This window comes from Eulemur rufifrons, chromosome 2 (assembly GCF_041146395.1).
Source record: "Eulemur rufifrons isolate Redbay chromosome 2, OSU_ERuf_1, whole genome shotgun sequence".
NCBI lineage: Eukaryota > Metazoa > Chordata > Mammalia > Primates > Lemuridae > Eulemur > Eulemur rufifrons.
This window is the reverse complement of record NC_090984.1, coordinates 53301659-53327806: the sequence shown is the minus strand read 5'-3', so window position 1 is coordinate 53327806 and position 26148 is coordinate 53301659.

The window sequence follows — 26148 nt, the reverse complement described above, 5'->3', positions numbered from 1 at the left end:
TACTATTACTGGATGTTTTCTTTGAAAATCTCCTGAACCACACAATGCTTCTTTTCCAATTATGAAGTTCTCATTTTTATAAAAATATATCGTGTTAAAATGGTCATTTTATTCAATGTCAAGTAGGTGCTCATTTATAGCTATCAAAATGCTTGAAAAAGAGAAGCATAAGATTTATTTGGGCTTTGGACAGCTTATTCAGTAAACACTTTTTTTATTTGCTCATTTGTAAGGATAAGGCAAAGAATAAAATCTAATTTATTATTTTATTAGAAGTCGGTATCAGAGTGATGCAGGACTGTGGATTTAAGAAATCTGTAAATCTCTTTAATAAAGGCCTGGGGAATTATTAGCAAGGACAAATGTAAAATGCTTGACAGTTACATTTCTAAAAGAAAAACACAATAATCTCATTAAAGAAATTACTGACAGCGGCTCACAGATGTTAATGGTTGAAGTAACAAAGGACACACAATATCAGAAAGCAGATTATCTTTTTCCTCTTAGAATTTTACTATCGATCTAACTTATTGAGCATATCAAAATAACAAGTTTCAGTTTTTAACTCAACAATCCTCTTTCTCAGTAACAATGGGCAATTTAGAGTGAAAAATATTTTTATACAATGGCCACCAGAATTTAAACACAAAGAATTGTTAAACCCATTAAAGAAAGAGATTCATATGAAAATGATACTGAATTATGCAATGTAACAATCTAGGAAAGATTTCCCTGAAACTAAATAATATTTACCTTCTGGGATAGATATGGATACAGATAGAACTATAGATATCTATTTATATATGTAATTTTTTTTGTCTCGAAGGCTGTATAAAATTAGATATATGTAATAAATCCATAGCTTCAAAAATTAAAATTTTATTTTTCTTTTTCATGCTCATTTCCTATTACTATCTTTAACAAGAAATGAGTGAATTATTCACTTAAATGAAGGTCAAGGACAGTGCAATAAACAAGAAAAAGGTTTTGCTTAAAGGAAAAAAACAGTTATAAAATATTATCTATATTATCTCCCTAATAATCTTAGTTACTAACAGTGTAGGCGACTGGATTCTGTTTAGGTCTATCGAGTGCTTTTTGAGATATTTTGTGCAATATGCCAAATTATGCTATGCAACCTGCTGTATTACATCATACTGGATATTACTCATTTAAATCAAAATTAAGAAAGATGGTTTTTACACTTAATTCTTTAATCTTTCACCTGAGCCTCTTAAATTTTTCAGTGTTCTAAAAGCTGCACGCTTCTTTAAGATGTAGTAAATATTCAATTATGTCCATTTTGTACTTGAGAAAATGAAGGCACTTAGAAACTAGTGATTGGAATAATGTTTTCCAATGTGTTAATACTGCTAAGGAATCTTAAATCCTGGGTAGAGATTCACCGGGCACACTGCCTGACCAAGACCTCAGCAGTAACAATCTGAATCGCAGTGCACTGTGGGAATTTAGATAAGCCACTGATTAACACGCTTCCTGAATTTTGCCACATCTAAATTCAAGATGAAATGGTTTAAATTTTCAGTGCAACTTCTTTGATGGAGAAGAATATGGGGAAACTTAGGAATGCCTTTTGTGGTTTAGGAAGAGATATCTTATGCCTTAATGTTATATTAACTTAAAATATAATATGCAGATAAAAATACTACTCTACATCCCAAGATGAGTGTTATCTAATATAGTGGTTAAACCATGTAGTTAATTTTGCCTAGGGTCCTTACTTTTCTAAAGTAAAATTTTACTTGAATGACTATATGATTTATAAACTAAAATCCTTCATGTGACTTAGAAAAACAACAAGATTTAACTTTTCATTTTTTTACCTCTATTCTAAAAATTCAAGTATTTAATTATTTCATGTTTGAGTTGTAAGCTGTTGGTGCAATAAAAGAAAAGTAATGAACCAAGCCAGAAAATAGAAAGGAATTTTATTCTAGGTATGTAAAGCCATCTGAATAGCTTATACATTATGTTTACAAACATTTTTTTTAGAAACATTTTTATATGGCTCTTATTCCTAATTTCAAAATAGTTTTAATATACCAAATTTTCTTTCAAGGAACAAAAATGAATTGCTCTGGTAGTTACTGAGGCATTGGACTGGCTTAAGGGTTCATAAATTTATTTTTTGGGGGCCCGAGCCAACAAAACTCTAATAGAGTCTAACAAGAATCATTCTGTAGTAGAAACTACCCCTTAGACACAACTCTTCAATCTCCAGGAGAATTAAAATAAACTTAAAGTAAGTATAGCTATTCTCACCCCTGGCAACCTGCAAATGAAAATGTAGGGAAGACTCACATTTTCCCTAGAATCCTGGTTGGATGAGAAAGGGGAAAAAGATACAGGAAGACATGGACAGCAGTTTGTTTTTCCATACGGCCCAGAGAAGAAGATGTTACATTTATGGAGCACCAACGATGTGTTTTATGTACGTTGCTTCCTGTGATGAAGAAAAATAGACTCTATTTTTTAGTTTTAGATTCACAGAAAAATTGAGAAAATAGTATGGAAAGTTCTCATATACCCTGAACTCAGTTTGTCCTGTTAGTAATATCTTAATATAGAATTTTTGTTACAATTATTAAACTAATATAGATACACTGTTACTAATTTAAGTCCCTACTTTATTCAGATTTTCTTAGTTTTAACTCAATGCCCTGACCATTTTCTGTCCCAGGATCCCATCCAAGATACCACATTACTTTTTTTTTTTTATTTATTTTAGTTGTCATTTTTCCTTAGGCCTCTCTTGACTATGACAGTGTCTCAGTCTTTCCTTGTTGATGATTGTGACAATTTTGAAATGTACTGGTCAGGTATTTTGTAGAATGCCTCTCTTACTGGAATGTTTCTGATGTTTTTCTCATATAAGACTGGGGTGCCTCATTTGATTTTAATCACAGTCCTATTGGATTGATATTTTGCACATGAAGAAATTGCAGTGAACAGGGTTGAAGTAAATTAACCACAGCTACCCTGCTAGTAAGAGATCTGTGACACGACACCCATGCTTCTGTGTGTTCAGCTACACTGTACTGGCTTTGTAGCTATTACACGCTTATGTTTAAAAGATGCCCTATATTTGTTTATTTCATTTATTTCTGTGAGACTTACTTTAGTTTGTCATGTGAGAGGGCTCTAATTGTCTATTTTACCAAAGGAAAAATGAACAAACAGATAAGTAAAATTACACAGGAATATAAAATCAGTTTGAGGTTTAAATAAAAAAAAAATAGGTTCACGATTCTTTGTAAGTTAAAATAGCATCCTTCAGCACACTGCACTACAGTGTTTTTTTAGGGTCCAGTTAAAGCAGCAAAACTATTTAACCATTTCCCCCTCTTCTGCATCCAATTTCCTGGTAGACAAAACCACAGGGCCAACCTCTATAGAGCAAGGGCTGTTTTAGGAGACAGGTTGCTCCCTTAAGCAACACAGCTGACTTAGAGTCCTTAGATGGCCAAAGGGACAACTTCTGGTAGGTTAAAACCAACCAGCCTGGATATGGGGTGGTGGGAAAGTTTGCTTCATCTTGAGCACTACCTTTGCCTCCTCTCTTGCCCTCAAACATCCGGGGACATAACTATCGTTCAGACGGAGAGTTGTGAATGAAGATAAAAGAAAATTCATCCTCCAAGAGACCACTTTTAGGTCATTGCTTCTGTGCAGATGCAACGTCGGGGACATAACTTACCCATGGAAACACAACTAGTGATTACACGTGACAATAGAGCTGCTTGAAGAACTTAGCTTGGGAGCTTCTGCAATTCACAGAGACCTGGATTCCCACTCTAGGCCAATTCAGTCAGTCTCCAGGAGTATGGCCTTGACATTAGTATTTCTGAGTTGAGAACTACTGACCTATATATATATATATATATATATATATATATATATATATAAGAAAAATTCCAAATAATATGCTCTGCCAAAAAATCTTTTATCAAGGGGCATTTAACTAATTGGGGACATGCCAGTTTCTATGTATACAAAAATGAATAATACAAATGTGCCTGCTGTCAAGAAGAGAATAGTCTAGTAGGGGTGGAGGATGGAGCAGTAATCAAACTACAATATAATGGAGCAATAATTAAGGCAGCTATAAGATGCCAAGGGAGTGCTCATGAGTGAGCATTCTGCAAAGCATCAGGGAAGCAAATAGCTCGTTGAATTGGTGGTACCATTTTGCTGTAAAATATGGAAAAATTTATATGACCTCCCTGAGCTTGGTTTTCTTTCTTTCTTTTTTTTTTTTTAAGGTTAGATTACATTATATCTAAAGTTCATTAAATATGTATTTGTAGGAAAATGCTACTGTGTGCTAATTGTTTAATAATGTCTTTTGGAGCACTATCAGACACATGGTTAAGTTTTCAAGTTGGGCAAGATGTGGTACCTATTTAATTAACCAACCTTTAGAAATGCACAAATTGGTCACTTTTCCCAAAAATCACTCCAAAGCTTAGTGAATTAAAACAATATTCATTTTGCTTACAAATTTGCAATTTGAACAAGGACGGGTGTCAGCAGTTTGTTCCTGCTCCATTTTTTATCAGCTGGGAGCTGGGGGCTGGAGGCTGAGATCATCTGAGGCCCATTCATTCATATGTTGATGCAGGTACTCTAATAACTGGGACTCCCTGGGCATCTCCCTCTTTCTCTAAGTGGCATCTCTATGTGGTCCTCAGCATGGAGGGGCAGATTTCAAGGTAGGTGCATGTCCTAAGAGAGCCAAGAGTGGCTATCTAGCCTTTTCTCACCCAGATTCAGAAATCATGCAGTGTTATTTCTACCACATTCCGTCGTTAGAAACCAGTCACTAAGGGGAGAGGAATTAGAATCCACTTTGTTATGGGATGAGTCAAAATATTTGTGGACCTCAATGGCCACTAAACAGCAGAACTTTCTACATGATAACATTCAGTTTGAACACAGTATTTCTTTTGACCCTTTAGTTTTATATAATCAACCTTTTATAGTAGATGCGGAAGTTCGCTAATACATAATTAACATTAAGGTCTATTCAAAAGAAATAACAGCGGCTTCCCTCTGATGATAATTCCTGGAAAAGTTAAAAGCCAGTGAAATATAACTAATAACAATATTTACATAATATCTAATAATGTATCCATTACCATGTAGCCACTAGCACACTTCATATATTTCATCTCATTTAATCCTTCTAACAAATCTGTAAGGTATGTACTGTTCTTGCATTATTTCCACGTTAGAGGCTTATGAAGTTGAAGAACTTTTCCCAAGGTCAAAAAGCTAGCAAAAGGCAGACTAAAGATTTTCTCCAATTGGTTCTCACTCCAGAGACCAAGATCTTAATAGCCATACTAACCTATGAAAATCACAGTTGCCTAGATATTCTGGACAATAAACTTACCCACATTATTTCTAAGATTTCTTCCTTCCAAAGGAATTTGAAAAGTTATGCTAACTCTTGTTTCCCCTTTCAAATTTTGTTCTTTTTTTTTTTTATTGTGAGCCAGTACTGTTCATTTCCAAATTTAGAAGCTTGGCACAAACTGAGTAAAGTAAAATTTATACTCAACCTTGACTGCCCAGCTTAAAAATTAAGAAAATATTACTAAAGATTTTTCTATAAGACACCAAAATTTAGGTACTCATGGATTACTGTGTCTTCTGACATTGGGAAACCAAAGCACCTTATCGTCTACTGTGCATGATTCATATTTGTGTCCCGAGCGGATGTTGGAAAATCTGTAAAGAAAATATGAAACTGAGTTTGAAATGAGTGTGTTCCCCTTTAAATATATTCTTTTGTCTACTCTGCATGGTGCTTTGTCAAAAATGTCTGAATCATTTCACATCTCATTTTTGCATATCCCTGTTCCCTCTGATGAAAGTAGATGTGATGTAAGTAATGAAGAGGGAAAAACTTTCCGGGAAATGCACTGCCCCACACTCCCTCCCCCCATATTTGATTAATCACATTAGCAATAAAATCCCTTTGCATTCAGGACTGCTGCAGTCGCCATCCAGAGGAGGGGACTGGGTGTTGCCAGAGACTCCCACTGTGAGGCAGAGGCAGCGGCAGTGCTGTGTGCTCAGCTGCCCAATTAGGTCACAGGACAGCCTAGAGAATGAAGAAATAAGGGTGTCAGGTGACCTGGAGATCAGGTAATCAGTCTGAAGCAAAGTGCAAGGGGAACGGGGATGATTGAATGAAGGGGTAACAAGGCGGGGTTGCAGGGAGAAGCAGAGTCCTAGAAATGAAAACCATTTGAACAATCTAACACATAAGAACCCAGCTCTTCTTTCTCTCTCTCTACACACAACTAGATGCCTTTTAGGTAAAAAAAAAAAAAAAAAAGGATTAATTCAGAAATACAGTACAATGTGATGAATGCTGTCATAGACACACACACAATGTAGATGGGACAGCTGCCCACCAGGGCTCTTGGAGAAGGCTCTTCAGAGGCGAACTGGACTGCAGAGGACAGAGCGGGTGTTCCCTGGAGGAAAAGAATTCCACCATGGAGGGAACAATGTGGGGAACAGTGCAGAGAACATACACGGTGCATTGAGTATGGTAGTTTGGGTTTCTGGCACTAAAGGTGTGTGGCATGGGAGACAGGTTGGTAGGAGTGTTCAAGCTGAGAAAAGCCTCGCATCCCATGCTTCGGAGTGTCAGTCATCACACTCACTAGCTCTCATTGTTTATAAAAACCCATTGGAAACACAGCATAAATCTAAAATTTATCTTTTCAATGCCTCAGTTTTCTCATCTGCAGAATGGGAATAATTATTTTGATTTTTCATTTCTACTACCACTAACTCGTAAGTTCGTTATTGCTTGCCTAGACTATTGCAATAATCTCTAGACTTGCTCCCCTAACTTCAATCTCTCCCCATTCTTAAAGACATTCTTGTGCCATTACCAGATTAAAAACAAAAAACAGAACAAAGAATAATAAAAAAATACATTATTGTTCATCTCCATTTCCTAAAGAATAAAGTTCAAACTTTCCAAAAAGGTAGTTAAGACTTTCCACCGACTGATTCCAAATTAATTTTGTTTTATATCCCAACACGTCTCACACTCCTACTTCGTTAGTCTCTCTGACCTACTACATTCTTTGGTTGATACAATTCCTTTACCTGGATTATTCTCATCTCTGCCAACATCTACGTACCTAGTTTTCAAGGCCCAACCAAATGCCACTTCTTATAATCAGAAATAATATCTCCAGCCTCTGAAATGTTAAGTGGCCATCACATGATCAAAAGACCTGGGCCAAAATCCTCGTTCTGCTATTGGCAGGTATGAGACTTTATCAAGACACTAACTTCTCTAAACCTCAGTTTTTTCATCCATAAAATAGGTAAACTAATGGTAAATAATATCTACTTCATGGGGTAATTGCATAATTTAAATGTGAGAACAGGAAAATACCTTTATAAATTCTGCAAGTATATGTTAATGTGAACGATACTGTGGGTGTTTAAAAGCAAAATGATAAAACAGCTACAGGCAGAGTTGATATCCCCACAAGGCCATATACTCAACGTGTGATTACGGACAAGTTCCCGTAACAAGCTTTAATGAGAATATCTACCATTACTAACCTCTACATCACGGCACTGTGAGGCAGTTCAATGAGATGATACAGGTGAAAGCAATTTGAAAAGTATAATATTCTATAGCTAAGCAAATATTCATTATCATTATTTGTTTCTTAAATCACCATGACCATTTTCTATCCTATTAGAGTTATTTATATACATGTCTTATAATACATATGAAATCGTAAGAAATTTGAGGATAAGATGAGATTTTAATCATGTTTATTCCCCCCAGAATACATCAGTGAAGCTCCCAAGATCAGTGTCTTTCTTATCAGAGAATCACTGCTCATGTTCTGTGGCAGAGCAGCCTGTGCTCGGCCGGGCAGGGCTGCAGTCTGCAGTCTCAGATGCCTTCTCCGCCTGGGCATTGTTACCTGCGCAGCAGTGTGGGTGAAATACTAGCTTATCCCTTACATATATTGTCGTTTCAAACATCTGAATCATTAGGAGAAAATTCCTTTGCCTTGCTCATCCTTATCAGTAGAGCTCTTCCTCAGATTTTTATAATCACAATTTCCCACGTTGCTATAGTTGCAATCCTCATCTTCACGCAATGTTCCCCTCTAGTATCTTACCTTGCAATGTACCAGTATTTCCTTTTACATTATAACTTACTGGAAAAATTCAATTTTCACATCTGTCTGGTGGATTTTGACTGATACTTTGCTCTCCCTATGTCGATATTACTAGGAATTCCATGCATGTAAAACTGAATAGTGGAGAATGAAAACCAAATGTTAAACTTTAGCTCGAACACACGGAGCTTCTTTTTCTATTACATGATTATTTTTAGAAGCTATTCCTATCACTCAACACTTATTTTATTTTTGCATAGACTACATGAGCTGTTATCACTTACATGGCTGTACTTCTGAGTCATCCTTAATTGATTAATGTTATATATTGAAAGGACATTTGGTTTTAGTTTTTTTTTTTTTTTCCTCATCAAATGTCGCCCATTTCTAAGACTTACAGGTTAATAACAAGTCTAGGATTGGAGTCTAATCTGAACACCCCTTTTTAATTTGAAAAATTGGAAATAAGTAAGTGCCACGAAAAACTGGAATGTAGTCTTTGCACAAAACTGGTGTCATTACAACTAATAGTCTTAAAAAGTCTGTTGATGATTTATGTTGTAAAATCAAAATAAATGTTGGGGGTGGTAATTCTGCTTCTGTTCCAACAGAGGTGAGGTACCTAGGAACAGGGTTTTACAAGTTTATAAACTTTGGTGATTTTTTTTAACAAGGAAAGTAAATTGCTTTTCAACTCTTAAAGTGATGGCTATTGTTTAATATTATTGTAATCTGAAAGATACTAAACCAAGGCTCTTATCTGACAATATCCACTAAGTATGATGTGCCGAATCCTGAATCTTCTGAGTGTAGGCTTCAAATGTGGGCAGTCAGGGCAGGAGAAGTATAAGGAGAAATTAACACTGAACACCTGCTACATGCTGGGCACTGTGTCTAGGGATTTCCTCTCATAATTTCATTTCTCTTCTGAACAAACCTGTGAAGTAGATTGTATCACTTCCACTTTACAGATGAGTACACTGAGACTCAGATTTTAGACTTGTCAGTCTTCACAGCCAGAGCCCTTTCTGCTTCATAAAATGGATTAAGCCCTTGAATTTTTTCCTACACAAGTTTGATTCAAAAAGAACTCTAACCATAAAGAAACACCTGGTCAAGGTTGGAAACAATATGCAGTCTTGATAATGTTTCCAATCTTGAACACACATATTGATACTGTCTGAACTCTGTAAAACCCAAATCTCTGCAATTAATAGCATTGAAATATATAGACATAGTATGTTAGGTGAAAATATTAACCCAGTGCCCTGGTTTTGAAAAATCATTGGATTAATAGCTGTCATTCCCAAGAAAAATTGTATTTCCTTTATCACCAAATACAGAGTGACAAATGACATTTATAAAGTGGGTATTGAATGAAAGCCTGTGGCCAAGAGAGTGCAAAGAGCATAGTATTACAAATAGGAGCTGGAGCCCAGGCGCAGTGGCTCATCCCTGTAATCCCAGCACCTTGGGAAGCTGAGGCAAGAGGATCATTTGAGGCGAGGAGTTTGAGACCAACCTGGTCAAGATAACAAGACACCATCTCTACAAAAAATAAAAACATTGGCTGGACATGGTGGCATGCACCTGTAGTCCTAGGTACTCAGGAGGCTGAGGTGGGAGGATTGCTTGAGCCCAGGAGTTTGAGGTTACAGTGAGCTATGATCATGCCATTGCGCTCTAGCCTGGGCGATACAGCAGGACCCTGTCTCAAAACAAAAAGGAACTGGTTGAAGAGACAAGGGTTGGAGGGTGGAAGAAGAACAAACAACAGTGGAAATAAGAGAGTACAAGAGGACTCTTTTTATTGTTACTTCTATCAGCTTTTTACAGGTGAGGATACTAAGGCCAGAGGTTTGCAGGTGAATCACTTCTCATAATAGGTTGACTGAAGGGTTAGGTTTAGAATTCAGACTCCTATCTTTGAGGAAGACATAGTCCACATTTGTTGGTTTGAAATATCTTACAATGTAATATTAGCAGGGAATGCTTGTACAGTTGTCGGTGGGTTTAAGGCCTGAATAGGATCTTTGAGGTTTGAAGTTATTGTGAGGATGATAGCTCTTGATTAAATTAGCCAGATCTTCCATGGAGAGTCAGATTTCTGTGGGCACTGAAAATGACACTACTATAATGTTACTACTGCTACTAATACTAAGAATACCATTTCTTGTAGGTAAAATGCAGTTCTTTGGAATCTACAAAGTATTTGCTTACCTATTTGACCTTTATAATAACCCTATATAGAATTATAGAAGAAGAGAACATCCATGAAAATGATGCTTTAGTATTAATAAAATTTTAAGTTGAGGTCTTTGCTTCTCAAATTTTAATGTATTTTTCAGCACTCTAAAATTAAGCCAAAGTTTTTCTTATTTATAGAATGAAGATGCTAATATCTTCCCTGTCTTCAGAACCATTGAAGAAATCAAATGAAACACTGTTGTGAAAATTCTCAGGAAACTGCAAATCTTTATTTTGTTATTGTTGTTGGGTTGCAGTTATTTCACAAAAGCTCCCTGAAGAAATATATGATGTACATCTTGACTATCTGGAGAGGAAGCAAAATATAGTGCTTACAACAGAGACTCTAGAGTTGGACTGAATCAGTGTGATTTCTAGCCCTGTCAGCTGCTAGCTGTGTGGTATTGGACAAGTTACCTAACCTCTCTGTTTTAGTTTTCTCATCTGCAAATTAGTAATCATAAAATTGATGTGGAGATTAAATGTGTTAGTATACACAAAATATTTTGAATACTCTCTGGCACATACTGAGTGTTGTTTAAGTGTTAGGTCTTTCTAGCAGCTATTATCATCATCAGCATGGTCTGGCATAATGCAGAGGATCAATACATTTTCTTGAATACATAAATGAGTAAGCAGAGAGCAGGCAGAATAGCTGATAGTTCAAAATTGTAGAAAAGAGACAGGAATTGTAGAAACAATTTGCCTTACTGTCTAGTAAAATAAGAGATGTTCATAATGGTGACTTCGACTCATCCAGAAAAGTTAAAAATAAGTTGGAAAGCCCATAAGCCAGGTAGGCAACTGTAAGACTTTCCTCTATGGTATGGATATCAGTTACAGAGTACTCTTGCACATACCTTTTCATGTAATTATTATAATAAAGCAATGATGTACATCATGCATCCCTCTCATATATAGAGAAGAAAACTTAGTACTCAGGGAAGTACATTGGCCCGAGGCCACTTGGCAATGCTTGGAAGTAGGAGTCCAGGTTTTCTGAATCAGGTTGCTACCACCCTCACCTCCCCTTGAGCTGAGTCTTTACCTGTCAGACACATTACTGTGATAGCACATCACTGAAATCACTTCCATCTTTCAGTTCAGTTTCCAGACTTCTCCTCATCCTCCTATCCAAGACAAAGAAAGCCGGGGAAGGGGCACTGGGACGGGAACAAGCATCCAGTAAGCATCCAATCAGGATCAGGCACCTCGTGTAGCATCTCATTTACCCTTTTCTGGAATTCTGCAGGTCAGGCAAATCAACAAGGGCTGAGAGAGTTAGCCAAGACTGCACAGCTAGCGGATGACTGAGAAAAATCTACAGCACAGTGTGACTTCAAAGCCAGGTTCTTTGTGCCTCCTAGGGGAACTGCTTCCTGCAGCCCATCTCCATCGTGAGAGCTGCCCTGAGCTCTGCGTGCAGCAGCTTTGCACTCACACAACAGCCCCGGGAGAAACCTCCTGATCATTCCATGGTGACTGATCTTTTAGCAAAGCAGAGAAAGCCTTTGCCAGGTTGGTGCCAGACCTGACATTTTATGCCTTAGTTTAGCATTTCTCAAAATATGAAATGTGAGCTACAGATTTTTCTTATTAAAACTTTAATAGTTGCATATGTATTTTAACATTTTAAAAATATAATTAGTTGTTATAACAGGAGAAAGAGAAAGTTTCACCTGTAGAGAACTTATTAAGTAAAACATGTATAGACTGTTTTAAAGAAAAACATGTAAATAAAATACAGGTGTTATGTGCATGTGGCCAAAATCATGGAAGGAAACCATAGAAGAAAATGAATTATATTGAAGTACAATTCCAGTTATCAAAACATTAGAAAAACCAAATTCTGACATAGTTATGTATGTACTTCTTGAAGATATTAACTAGATCCAGAGGCAGATCTAACAATGATTGCAATTTCGATTTAGCCATAAGCATAAATACTATTTTGAGATATCTGCAGTAACTGCCATGTGATATGAAAATATCCATGTTTCTCTTGGTTTCAAAGTCTCAGGTACTGCTGATACCACTATGCTTTATTTCCTGCATTCATAATTGAAAGAAATAATGCATCTCAGTTAGAAGTTAGCAAAATTAAGATACACTACTTCCCCTTTCAATGCTCTTTGAATTAAGAACTTCTGGTCACTGTCTGGGGAATGGACACACTTGAAGCTCTGACTTGGGGGGATGGGAGGGTATGGACAATATACATAAACTAAACTTTTGTACCCCCATAATAAGCTGAAATAAAAAAAAAAAAAAAAACTTCTGGTCAGGTGCCTAGGTGACCTGAGCTTAAATCCCACTGCTAGCATGTAATAGCTGTGTTACTTTAGCAAGTGACTCAGGCTCTCTAAGTCTCTGAAAAGGGATAGAAGTAAGGAGAATTTACAAAGTGCAAGGGTATACAGTGCTGAGATCATGCACTTGAAGTACTTGGCACAGTTCTTGGACAGCATTGGAACTCACTAAATGTTATAAGCTTACTCCTTGTGTTCTAATGATTGGGGGAGGGGAGTGGCGAGCATTCAGCCGGCAGAGGCTGCCCTCTAGGCAGAGTCCAACTATCAGAGACCTATTCATTCCTCACTTTCCCCCAAAGGGCTCAAACGAAAATATTCTTTTTTTTTTTTTTTTTGGAGGAAACTCATGATCCCATTAAATGGGCTTTTGTTTATACTTGCACTTTGTGACCATGAAAAAAATAATTCAGTTGAAGCACGTATGTAGAAGACAGAATGAAAATATGGTTATTAAACACACCTACTGTTTTTAGGGTACATAAAATGGGGAAATACATGGGGTACATAATATGCAGAGACATTGTCTAAAGCAGGAAGCATTAGAAGTGTTGAAATTAAAAAGGGGAACAGAAGTTACAAAGGTATTTTGTGAATAGAGAATGTATCAGTATTTTCTCTTTCTAATGCACTGCTGTACTGTGCTATTGTACTAGCTTGGATTGACTCTATGAAATAGCTCCCCATTATGGGTTAGAGAGATGCAAACTCCCTCATGATCTGCTCCACTTTAATGCTTTTAAAGTGAGTGAGTTTAATATTAAAAATGAAAAATGTGCAGGCAGATTTTACCTAATGGGAATTTGTCCACTTTTTTTCTTGACAAAAACCCTGCATCAGAAATGAGATTTGGGAAGAGTTGAGTTAAAAGAGTTTGAAAATAGTTATCGATGAGATGTGATACCTTACTGTTAAGTAGAAACCATGAAAGATCATTCCCAGTTCACCTGTATGGGAAGTTAACAGTACACATTGCTCTTGTAATGGGGCTGATATGCAAGTCTTTGGAGAGGATGATATATGTGAAGAGAAGTCCATGGAGAGGACATTATGATATCAAGACAATGACAAAACAAACTTCAATGCAAATCTATAGAGACCATATTACAATGTCAAGGCGATGGCAAAATGTAAGTCTGGAGAGACCATTTTACAATGTCAAGACAATGGTAAAACAATGTCTCTGGAAGATTATTGAGACCACATTGCCATGTTAAATTACAATGTCAAAACATTATCATTGCAAGTCTTTAGTGATCATGTACCTCTTTTAAGATAATAGCAAAACAATGGAATTTGAAACAGCAAACAATAGAACAAAGGAATTTTATGTAAGTTCTTGGTATTACCAAGAGATGATGGCAAAAATGTAGAGGCAAGTCAAAAGGTTGTTAAAGAAACATAAACAATGACACGCTATAAGATTGTATAGTACATCCAGTTAACATGTGACTTAATTCTTCCTTTGAAGAGAGTGAAGGCTCCCATGTAGCAATGTTGAATTGAGGTTGGAAAGCAAGTATAGCCAAAGACTGACAGAAAGTCAGGGGTGAAAGAGACTGGGGTACTAGAGCCACATAGCAGTTGCTGCATAAAATGTGAATTACACTCCTCTTCCTTAAATAACTGGTTTATTGTTTCATTGATAATTATTCAGGTGAGTTGTCTTCATGACATGAAGTTCACAAATCCTCGGTTTCTGATTCTTGCGTTGTCTGTGACCTTCATTTATGTGTAGTGTCTGTTGCTCACTATTTAAACTTAGATTCAGCCCACAGTCATTACTAAGTGTCATTGTGTGAGGCAATTAGTATCCTTGTGGGTAAAATGGACTTCTCTTTTCTACCAAGGTGGGAGGAGTAAGGAAACTACAGATACAAAGGTGCTGTTAACAAATGATGTGGGGAAAGAGGGCTTTCTAATTGCAGCCTTGCTGTCTTGTTGCTTGGAGAATTTGAGCGCATTGTCTAATGGAGCTCTGTTCAAGGTTCTTTGTCTTAACATATAAAAGAGTGATGATACACATGTGGTCGCTACTACTTACCTCCTAGAAAACTGCACTGGAAATCCAAGGCTGTGTGCCTTGAGCACATGGCTTAGCTTCTCTCGGTTTACTCATCCGTATAATGAAAGCAGTGACTGTGATTTCACAGGCCCTTCTGTATTTCTATATTTGGCTTTTATAATTAACCAAAATGTTTATGGTATATATGAACAATTAACTGTCAAAAACATTGTCATAACCCATCCTACTACACACCCGAAATAGGTGCCATTCTTTTTTATAGACTTCATTTAGCTGAGATTTTTACAAATGAATTTTCTGCAGACTTTTAAAGTTAAAATAATACCTATGAATACATTTATCATATATATGGACATATATTCATGCTCATAAGTGTATATATGTATAATTATACATGTATATATCCAGTTATATATATCTAGTCAAACAAATGATTTAGAAACAGACAGTGAGAATAGAGGAAAATATTATAGAACATTTCAGAAGCTTGGAAGCTTTGGATAACTTCTGGAGGGCTAGAGGAATTAGAGGAGTAGACTGTATTGGCAATACTCCCCTTCCCTTCTTTTTAATCTCGTGAGTGATGAACATGGAATCATTGGAGACTCAGATGTAATGATAAAAGATTTCAGTCTAGCATCGCTCCAAATGTTAAAGGTAGAACACAATCACTAATGTTAATTGAACACCTGTTATATTCAGATTTGCCTGTACTTTGCCCAGATTTTTCAAATTCTTACATAGCCCTTATGTAATTTTTCAGAAACAAAACTGAGGCTTAAGAAAGGATTTGAGTCACCTACATAAAGCCACATTGCTAACAAGTGGCTGAGTCAGGAGTGGGGTCTAGTGCCTGTGGTCAATTAACGGTAATCAGTGGAAAGAAAACCAGACTCCATTGTAATTCCTGAACCCACCTTCACCGGTTAAAGATGTTGTCCAGGCTGCCGCACCCTCTCAGGGCTTTCCCCTTCTCGTCTGTGCTTACTCTATCATTAGGCCACCCTCTATCTTGAAACTTTCCCTCTACTGGCTTTTTGCCTCAGGTATAAAAGCACACTCAGAGCTCACATATCTTTAGAAAAGCTTTTCAGTTGTAGCATATTTCCATCTAGCTTTTCCTTCTTATGGCCAACCTTCTCAAAAGACGATTTCCTCACCTCCCACTAGGTCTCCTGCTTTCAAAATCTGAGCATTTATTTGTCTTTTATCAATTCTAGAAAATTATCACCCATTATTTTTTTATATACTATCTCTCTCATGTTCTATTCTTCCTTCTAGAATTTTTACATAGGCATTATGTCAGGACCTCTCATTGATTCTAAGAATGTTTCTAATACCTCTTCATATTTTCCACCTTTTTATTTCCCTATGTGGCATTCAGGGTAATTTCTTCAGATCTTTCTTCTAGTTCACTATTCCTTTCGTCATCTTTGATGATTCTGTTGTTTACCTGTCTGCTGTTTAAACTTTGTTTTTCGTTTTAATAATTGTGTTTTTTACTTTTATTTTAGAAATGGTTTTCTTTTCAAAATTCCTTGGTATCTATGGATAATGTTTTTTCTCATGTTTCTTCTTTTTTATGTTTATTATTTTTACTATCCATTTTTAAAGGTCTCTATCTGATAGTTCTATTAGTGTAATTTTGGGGGCCTACAGTGTTTCTGAGAGATCAGTTTGCTCGTTTCTGATGATAGATTATTTTTTTCTGTGTTTGTGCGTGTGTGTACATGTGTACATTATGGATTATAAACTTAACCTCATTTTGAGTAGGGTCGTTCTGTGGTCTTTTGCTTCTGAGATTGAAGGCATCTTCCTCCTGAGATACTTTTTGTTTTGGCAGTTATTAATGCCAGTGACTTTATCGATGACTAAAGACCACTTTTTATGTTAATTCCTAACGTTGGTAGTTCTTGATCACATACGTAGTTTAACTCTAACTCAAAACCCATATGGTCCCAAACACAAACTTGCACAGGGGTGTATACAGCAGCTTTACTCATAATAGCCCACATTGGGAAGCAACCAAGATGTTCTTCAGTAGGGGAGTAAACTGTGGTACATCCAGACAATGAAATGTTATTCAGCACTAAAAAGAAATGAGCTAACAAACCATAAACATATGTGGAGGAAAGTTAAATGCACATTACTAAGTGAAAGAAGCCAACCTGAAAAGGCTGCATACTGTATGATTCCAACTATATGACAGTCTGGAAAAGGCAAAACCATGGAGATAGTAAAAGGAGCAGGAATTGTCAGAGGCTAAGGGAAGGGAGGGATGAAATAGTTACAGCACAAAAGATTTTCGGGGCAGTGAGACTGTTCTGTACACTATCACAGTGGTAGGTACATGTCATTATACATTTGTCTAAACCCACAGAATTTGTAGCCCCAAGAGTGACCCTAATGTAAACTATGGACTTTGGGTGATAATGATGTGTCGGTGCAGATGCATCAATTATAACAATGTACACTCCAGTGGGGGATGTTGATAGTGGGACAGGCTGTGCATGTGTGGGGGCAGGAGGTATATGGGAAATCTCTGTACCTTCTGCTCAATTTTGTTGTCAACCTAAAATTGCTCCAAAAAAATACAGTCTATTAAAAAGCCCAAAATCCCATATGGGGGTAGATCCAGAGTTTAGGATTCTCAGAGAGACTGTTTTGTCAAGAGACAAGGCTAAAAGACACTAGTAACTTTGTCATTTCCCTGCACTACACAAGAGATTGGTTTTTCTAGTCTACCTTTTCACTAAGGATATAGCCTTTCTTGAGTCCCACATCTCATAGGATCTCAGCTCTAATTCCCTCTGTTATGTGGGCCCAAGTCATCATTAACCATTTCTACATGAACTTTAAAATCCAAACCACTGGCTTGTTCTGCCTGGAGTTATTCTCTCTCGGTTCTCCTCCTGCCATTTTGATCATTTTTCTCCTTCCTCAAACTCCTTCATAGGTATATTTTTCCTTAGTCTGCTCTATAATTATTGGTTTCCCCCCAAAGTTTATGATGTTCAATATTTATCTGATTACATAATTCTCTGTTCGCTCCAATCCCTCAACAATATTTCATCATTTCTTATTAGGGTGAACTCTTTACCCAACTCCCTGCTTCCAACACCTTTCATCTGTTCTTCGCGCTGAAGCTGCAACTTACAGAGATGAAAATTTGGCAGCACTTTCTTTAAAATCCTTTGATGGCTCCTCCTTGTTCACAACACACACACACATATACATACAAAATTAGACCCCCTTTTTGGCATGTTAATCCCTTGGGAGCAGTCTCCTGCAGAGCTCTTTCTGTCTCACCTGGCTCTCCCGTGCCTAGTTCCAGCTTTCTGGCCATTCTAAATTGCTTGTTGGTCTTGCTCTTTTTAACTTCTCTGCTTCCATAGCCACTGTGCCTTTTGTTTAGTGTTTAGTATAACAAATCTGTTCCTTCTATTATTATAAAATTTGTTACAAAATTTTTAATTCGTATATTTACTTTGTTTTTGTCTTTTTTGCTTTCTTATAATAGTGGATATGATGCACTTGAAAATTGAAAAACATTAAGTCTATGGTAAATTAGTATATAAGAAATTAGACTTCATGGCTCATAGAAGCATGGATCTCAGAAAGTTCTGTGGTTGCCATAATGCATAGCTCTGACCTCTTCTATGTACCTTATTTGTCCTTTTCTCTAATAATATTTCCTTCCATATCTAGTTTTTATGTTATTTTGGAAGTAAGGCCCATGATTGAAAGGATTACATTGGGATTATAGTACCAGTGACACAAGTTCCTCAATAATCATTGATTTGCCAGTGCATCCTAGAGAATTTAACATATCTCTACAACAAGCACATGCATTTGGAAATGTTATTTCTAAATTATAAAAAACCACAACACTTAAGCTGCTGACAACAGTCCCACTTTTAGGACTAAAGGCGTTATTTTGACTTTCTTCAAGGCAGCAAGTACCCCAATTTTATGTCCCAGCTTTGTTAGCTCTCATTCCTCAGTTTACTCATCTGCAAAATAGGCATAATAAACATAGCTATCTCTTGAGTTATTTGGCAATTAATGAATAAATGCCTAAAAGTGCTTAGAACAATGCCTGATATTGAGTAAAATCTCAGTAAACTATTTTATTTTTCCCATCTTTTTTTTCCCCTCATCTAATCAGGCAAGTTTTTAAAGAAAAAAGTTAATCAGTATTTTAAGTAAGAGATAATGTTTCTCTTCTCTTTTGTGTCTTTCTCACCTATCATGATCAACTTTGAAAATAGGATCTGCTTTTAGTCATTTAATCTTTGATATAATTTAAAGACATTGTTTTATCTCTTTCTGATTTTATAGTAATTCTGAAATGAAAATCTCCTTCCTAGTAAAGCCATTCAATCATCAACAATCATGGCAGGAAGATTTTGGAAAGTAGAAGGCCCATTAGAGAACTTGAGAAAACATCTACGCTATTGTTGTGCAAGGTCATTGTGGCTACCACAATGCAACTTATTTTCTACGCATACTTAATTGTGGGGTACACTTTATATTATAAGCTACTTGTATTTCTTATACTGTGACTAAAGATTTAAGAAAAGATTTGTGGAATTTTATTCTCTTTTTCTCTTTTCCCAGTCTCTGTATGTTCTTTAGTATCTTGGGAATACATGAAATACCAAATAAGATAAATTTAATGAACATCATTCATTAAATAAATGATTGATCTTACCTCCAATATGTGCCTGGAAACCACAAGACTACTTGGAGAGAAACAATAATTCATGAAGTAAAAGCTCTAATTTGCTTCTTTTTCTCAAGAATTTTGCTTACAAGCTAAAGACTCCTTATTTGCTTGTTACAATAACAGCTGGAGCATGAAACTGATGATTTTTCCCTTGAAGGAGACCAGTACTCTGCTTAGAAAGAGATCCATTCCCATGAAATATCTTCTTATTTCTAACTGTTCATTATAGTAGAAAACAAGAAATAAAATTGGGAAGCTATAGATTGAACTTAGGACACCAAATTTAGGAAATCAAATCAAGTGAGGATTTACTTAAAATACTAAGTTATTCTTAGATGATCACTGAGTCAAACAAAAAATTGATGGAGTAATTTTCCATACTTCATTTAAACAGTAGCACAGATGGTTTTAGTTGGATCTTTCATAAATAAAGTTTATTTTTCTCTACCACACTCATGTTCTCCTTTTCAAGCATCTAGTAATAACTCTAGGAACTCTCCTACTTTGTTTTTTTTCTCAACTTTTTGTTTTGAAATAATTTTAACTTTACAGTAAAATTTCTGGTAATAAGTATCAAAACTAGAAACTTCATCTGGAACAATACTATTAATTAGAGATCTAATTTGAGTTTTACTAATGGTCTCTCTATTTCTTTTCCAGATTAAGGATCCAATCCAGGATTTCACATTGCATTTAGTTGTCCTGTCTCCTTGGTCTCTGCCAGTCTGTGACAGTTCCTTAGTCTTGTCTTTCATGAAGAGTACTCTCAGTTATTTTGTAAAATACCTCTCAATTTGGGTTTATCTGTTTTTATCTCATAATTGGATTGATGTTATATGTTTTCTTTTGGCAAAAAAATACTCTAAATACTACTCTTATCAATGTATCATGTCAGGGGTACTTGATCTTGATATATTTCATTGTGATGATACTAACCTTGATTGCTTGGTTAAATTGGTGTCTGCTGGGTTTCTCTATTGTGAAGTTATGATATTTTTTGCTGTATTTAATAAATATCTTGGTGGAGATACTTTGAGACTATGCCAATGTATGTCCTGTTCCTCCTCAAATTTTTGTCTGCTGATACGAGTGTCTGTTGATGGGTCACGCCTGCAACAATTATTATTGTGGTGTTATCTTAATTATGACTTTGAATTTCCCACATTCCACTCACATGTATTCAATGAAACTCTTCTATAGGGAAAAGCTGTCTCTTCTTCCCATTTATTTACACAATTATTTAAGTATATCAGTATGGATTCTTATATACTTACTTTATTCTGTTTTTTATAATCCAGTGCTATCAGTATTTTTCTGCTCAAATTGCTCCAGGTTTGGCCATCAGGAGGTCCTTCAGGTTGGCTCCCATGTCCCCTCGACATACCTCCATTTATAGTTGAGCACTTCTTTACTTTCTATTGCTAAAAACAATTCCAAGATAATCTTGTACTTTCTCTGTTTGGTCCAGGAGTCATCTGCTTCTCCAGGAAGAATAGGTTCTCTTCATTGAAGATGGTGTTTAGAAACCAAGATCTGGGTGTTGGGTGTGTTCATTGGCAATGAGATGTCATTGTTTCTAGGCCCTCTCAGGGGACACAACTGAAAAGTTTGTGTATACCAATCCATGCACACACACACACACACACACACACACACATCTCTATCTATTTCTATATCTATCTGTTGTATACATAGTAAAATCCGTGAGTTCATGCTGGAGTCTCTGATTTAAATCCAGTATCACAGCGTTTGTTCTTGTTTCCCTCTTTCCTTATTTGTAACTTCTTTCTCCACCTCTGGGAAATCTAGCTCTCTACAAAATATTTACTTATTTTTTTATGCCTAATATACACGTCAGGTAGTTTTAGAATTATTAACCCAGATCCCTCTAAGAAACACATTTGCTAACCCAAGTGCAGTGTCTGTGTATAGCTCTTTTGGTCTTTAGCCTGAGACTACCCAGGCAAGATACTGTTTTCCTCAGTTACATAGGTCAGCTATTTTCTTCCCTACCCGTTCAGTGTGGTTGTACTATTCATTTGAAATACAATTCTACAATTAGGTTTGTTTCTTTTTTGGGTTATCTCTACATCCTGATTGATTTTATATCATTACATTTATCCTTTTGGAATGTGAAATAGTATCGTGGTTCTAAGTAAGAGCTGTACCAAATGGAACACCCAGGGATGTGTCACTCCCTCTGAGCCACCCACTCATTCCCATTTCTCCTATTTTCTGCCACTTCCCATCCACTCCCTGCAGAGAACCAATCTCGTTAGCTCCTGGTTCATCCTTTCTGTATTTCTTTTGCAAAACTGAAGATGTATGTTCTTATATCTCCTCCTATCTTACTAGTCCTAATATTCTTGATCTATCTTTGATATAGGCTCCTTTCTTGTAACATTCAAAATATTCCTGAAGATTTCATTTTTTTCCTTTTAGATTATCATCATCGGAACTTCAAGTGGCCAATGACTCTTGTCAGATCATCTGTCTCATTAGTTTAAACTGCATTTTTGTTAGCCCCATATATACTAAAGTTTTGTTAGTTTTATTATTATTTGTTTTATGAGAGCTTAGTGTCCACTGTCCACATTAGAGTTCATTGTCATAGACCACTTATCACTCCTGAGACATGTCACAAAAATATTATTCTCACTGAAAACAATCAGCGATGTCCAGTTTCATCCAGCTTCAGAATTCATTTGCTTGGAAGGGGGTGGGTCGAACATGTGTTTTCTGACCTTCCCCAGGTCTAATCTGCTCCTTAACTTCCACAGCGTTCAGCCTTTCCTGTTTTACAGGGCTGTGGGAACAGATTCCCCACAAAGAAAGCAGCAGGCACACCATCAAATGACATTTCATTCTTTCTTTAATGATCCGTTTCTTTGCTCTTGGAACAAGTCTGCAAAGATTACAAGTATGTCTCAGGAGAAAAAAAATGAAAGTATAGTAGAGCCCAAACTTGAGCAAGTTCACAAAGAATCATAAGGGGGTGGACGAGGTATTAGAATATAAATAGAAAGTACAGTATTAGCTCCAAACAAATGCTTTCAAAGTCTTTGTGTGCACTGACAGCTTCAGATATTTGATGTAAATGAATTTTTCTCTAGAAACAATGGAATCTGCAGCTTGTGGTGGCACTGTTTCTTTTCTAAACCTTGCTTTTCTTATTTTTTTGTTCTTGAGGTGAAAGCAAAGCTAACTTAGGTATATATTTGCATCAGAAAGACTCCCCAGCAGCATCTATACCAGTCAGTGATCATTTTTCATTATTTTAGGTACCTACTTGTTTGCAATTTTCCTTTTTAAGCTCACTTCCCCCCCTCCACAAAGCACAAACACAGTCACTGTCACACACAGATGCACAGACACACTAAAATGATGATGGTGATCGGCACTGCGACTTTTGTTGAATATTAGAAGGTGAATCCTATATCCACACTGTATGAGTTTTACGCTTGTCTAAATTCCATCAATTCATGAGAGTCTGCTCATCTCCATTTATGATACCTCCATCTGCCTAGGTGCTATGTCAGAAATATGAGAGTGATTCCTGACACCTCCTCTGTCCCAGAGAACCCTCACCCCAATCAACTCATCATTAAGTTTTTCAGCATCTCCTTGTAAAATATACCTTGAATCTCTTTTTTACTTTTTTTGTCACCATTCTAGTCCATGCTCCTCTCTTGCCTGTCAATCTGAGCTCCCTTGGCCTTGCTGTGATTCCATCTCCCCAAGAACCAGAGTGACTTCTTGAAATCTAAATACTGTGTCATTCCCCTAATTAAATGACCCTGCCCATCTCCCACTGCCCACTGCTTTTTCTTGTGCTTTTGGCAGACTAAATTTAGTTGCCAAAATTCTTTACAGACCTACAGGATGCCACATGACATGTCCACTGCATACCCCTCCAGGTCTTCTCACCCCACGTTTCACCTGGCTCTCTGGGCTACAGCCATAGTGCCCTTCTTGTCACCTCGTAGACAAATAACTAGGCTTTTCTGTATCTCAGCACCCAGAAACTTCTTGCCTCCCTCTTTTCACCTAATTCCTGTTTATCCTTCAGAATGCAAGCTCAGAAAATCCCTTCCTAAGTTCCAGTTCAAATCACATGTCCTTGTTATTTTCTCTTCCATTGCCCTGTATCTTCCTTTAGAATAGCCATCACAATTTCAAATTATTTATTTGAGTGCTTAAATTTGTGTCTTCTTGTTCACTGTATATTCTAGACCTGGCACCGTGCCCAGCATATGGTAAATGCTTAATAAATATTTGTTGAATAAATTAATATTATGGTAATTGTATGCACAATGCCAGACCATTAACTTCATTGTTTACAAAATCATAAAAAATGTGAATGATGTGTATCATTTTCTCCCAAACTGTTTTGCATATATCTTGGCTTTCAAACGAATGACTACCACCCCCATCCTATCACCATCACCACTAAGCACCTCCAACTGGAACCGAGCCACCTACTTACCTCTTGCTGTTTGACATCTTATATCTAGGCAGAGGTGGTGCCTACCCTGGTAGGGTGATTTGAGGGATGTCTGGAAACACGGACAGAGCTTCACTTCCATTAGCTATACAGTGAGGTACTCATTTGTTTGACTGATGACATTAAAAGTCTCCTATAGCAAAGCTGTTATTTAGGAGAAATAACATGTCAGCCATTATGGACCATTATTGTTGTACCCCAAGATGGAATGGTCAGCTGGTCAGAGACCAGATGTCCAGGGGAAGGAGGCATGATATGGTGGAAGTGGACTTCTGTGGGGTTAGAATATAGAAGGCATAATAACAAACTATGTTGTTCTCTTTAGGGTTAACTTTGCCTGGCAAATTTCATTCTCATGCTTAAAAGTTAAGTGCTCTCTCTCTCTCATTTGTTTATTTGAGGAAAACAGGCCTCACATCTTCCTGTAAGGTGGTGAACATGCAATTAAGGTCCTCCACACTGCCTGTGCTGGATGGCAAGCTGAATCTTTTATACCTCCCTGCCTCAAGCCTTATGTCTGGACCTTGGTGCTCCCATACTGGCTCTTATCTCCTGGGTTCCACACCTGAGATGACCTCAGCTGACCTAGGCAGGGACCTAAGCTTCTGATCACAGCTGCTTCTGTGACTTTAATTTCTCCTGACTTAATACTTTTCTGTGAGGGATTCCCTTTGGCATTTCTATCCTAGGGCTCCATGTTGACTTCCTAGAGTTTCTTAGTATAATGAACTTTTTTGTTTTCTTTTTTTTTTGAAATAGGGTCTTATTCTTATTCTGTCACTAGGTTAGAATGCAATGGCGTCATCAGAGCTCACAGCAACCTCAAACTCCTGGGCTCTAGTGATCCTCCTGCCTCAGCCTCCCAAGTAGCTGGGACTACAGATGCCCACCACTATGCTCAGCTAATTTTTCTATTTTTGTAGAGATGGGGTCTTACTCTTGCTCTTGATCAGGCTGGTCTCAAACTCCTGACCTCAAGTGATCCTCCCACCTTGGCCTCCCAGAGTGCTAGGATTACAGGTGTGAGCCACCACGCCTGGACTCAGTATTGCTTTCCTATCTCCTTACCTTTGTAGAGTTTATGAAGTGCTTTCAAAAATATTTTGTCACTTGATCATTATAGCAATCTTGTGAAAAAGAAATCCTTTTCATAGATGAGGAAACCAGGTTTCTCTTCAGATTAGGCTGACTTGCTCCTCTCTGTTGGTCTGGACTTAATTTTTGCTAATAGAATACTAATTGATTCTGATAAGGCAGGTAATAGCCTCTTAGGCCAGCTGCCAATTTACAATGACTCAAATGGAAAATAACTAACATAATAATGGAATGTTCTAGAAGGCCCCCAAACCACAAACCCATAGTATTCAAAGCCATAGAAAGCTGGCCTAATGTTGAGATGGATTTTACAAGGCATCATGATTAGAAGATAAAAGATAGTAGGTAGTAGGCACTGCAGTGACACTGAGGGATTCCTCCCTAGAACATTAAAGACTAGGATGTGGCTTGAAGTGGGATTCTGGTCAAAGAGAGTCTGGATTTAATGAGTTGTCATCTAAAGCTGAAATTAGCTTCTGTTATTTGCCAAGGTTTTAAACGCAGCCCAATAAGTGTCTCCTCTAGGCTGTTTTGGCAAATACTACAAATGTGCCACTCTTCCCTCATTGGGCTCAGGGAAGGAAACATGCAGAGGCTGCCAACATTCCTCTATTTGCTGGTTTCGTCATAAAAGGGTACTGGTGCAATGACATAGAAAAAGGCCAGTGGTATAAGCCCAGAGCAAAAATGGTACACTTGAAAGGCTTAATGGATATTTCTTTGGTGATTTCATCACTGAATCTGATTAAGTTCTCCATAGGCGTTAGGAAGAGTATTTTTAAAATCTACCTTCCACGAAATTGTCTTATTCACCAGCAGTCTTCTCAAACAAAATTGTATGTATAGTACATATATGCAAAATTATTTTTATTGTGAAAATCCACATGCATGCATGTTTTCTGGGAAGGATTCTCTGTGTAGTCTTTTTCTTTTGAGAATCTTCATTTACACAAATGTAATATCCCTTTTAATATTTGCCTGCAGTTGTGGAGGGTTTTTCTTTTTTCTTTTTTTTTTAGAAAATATAATTATGGGATTTC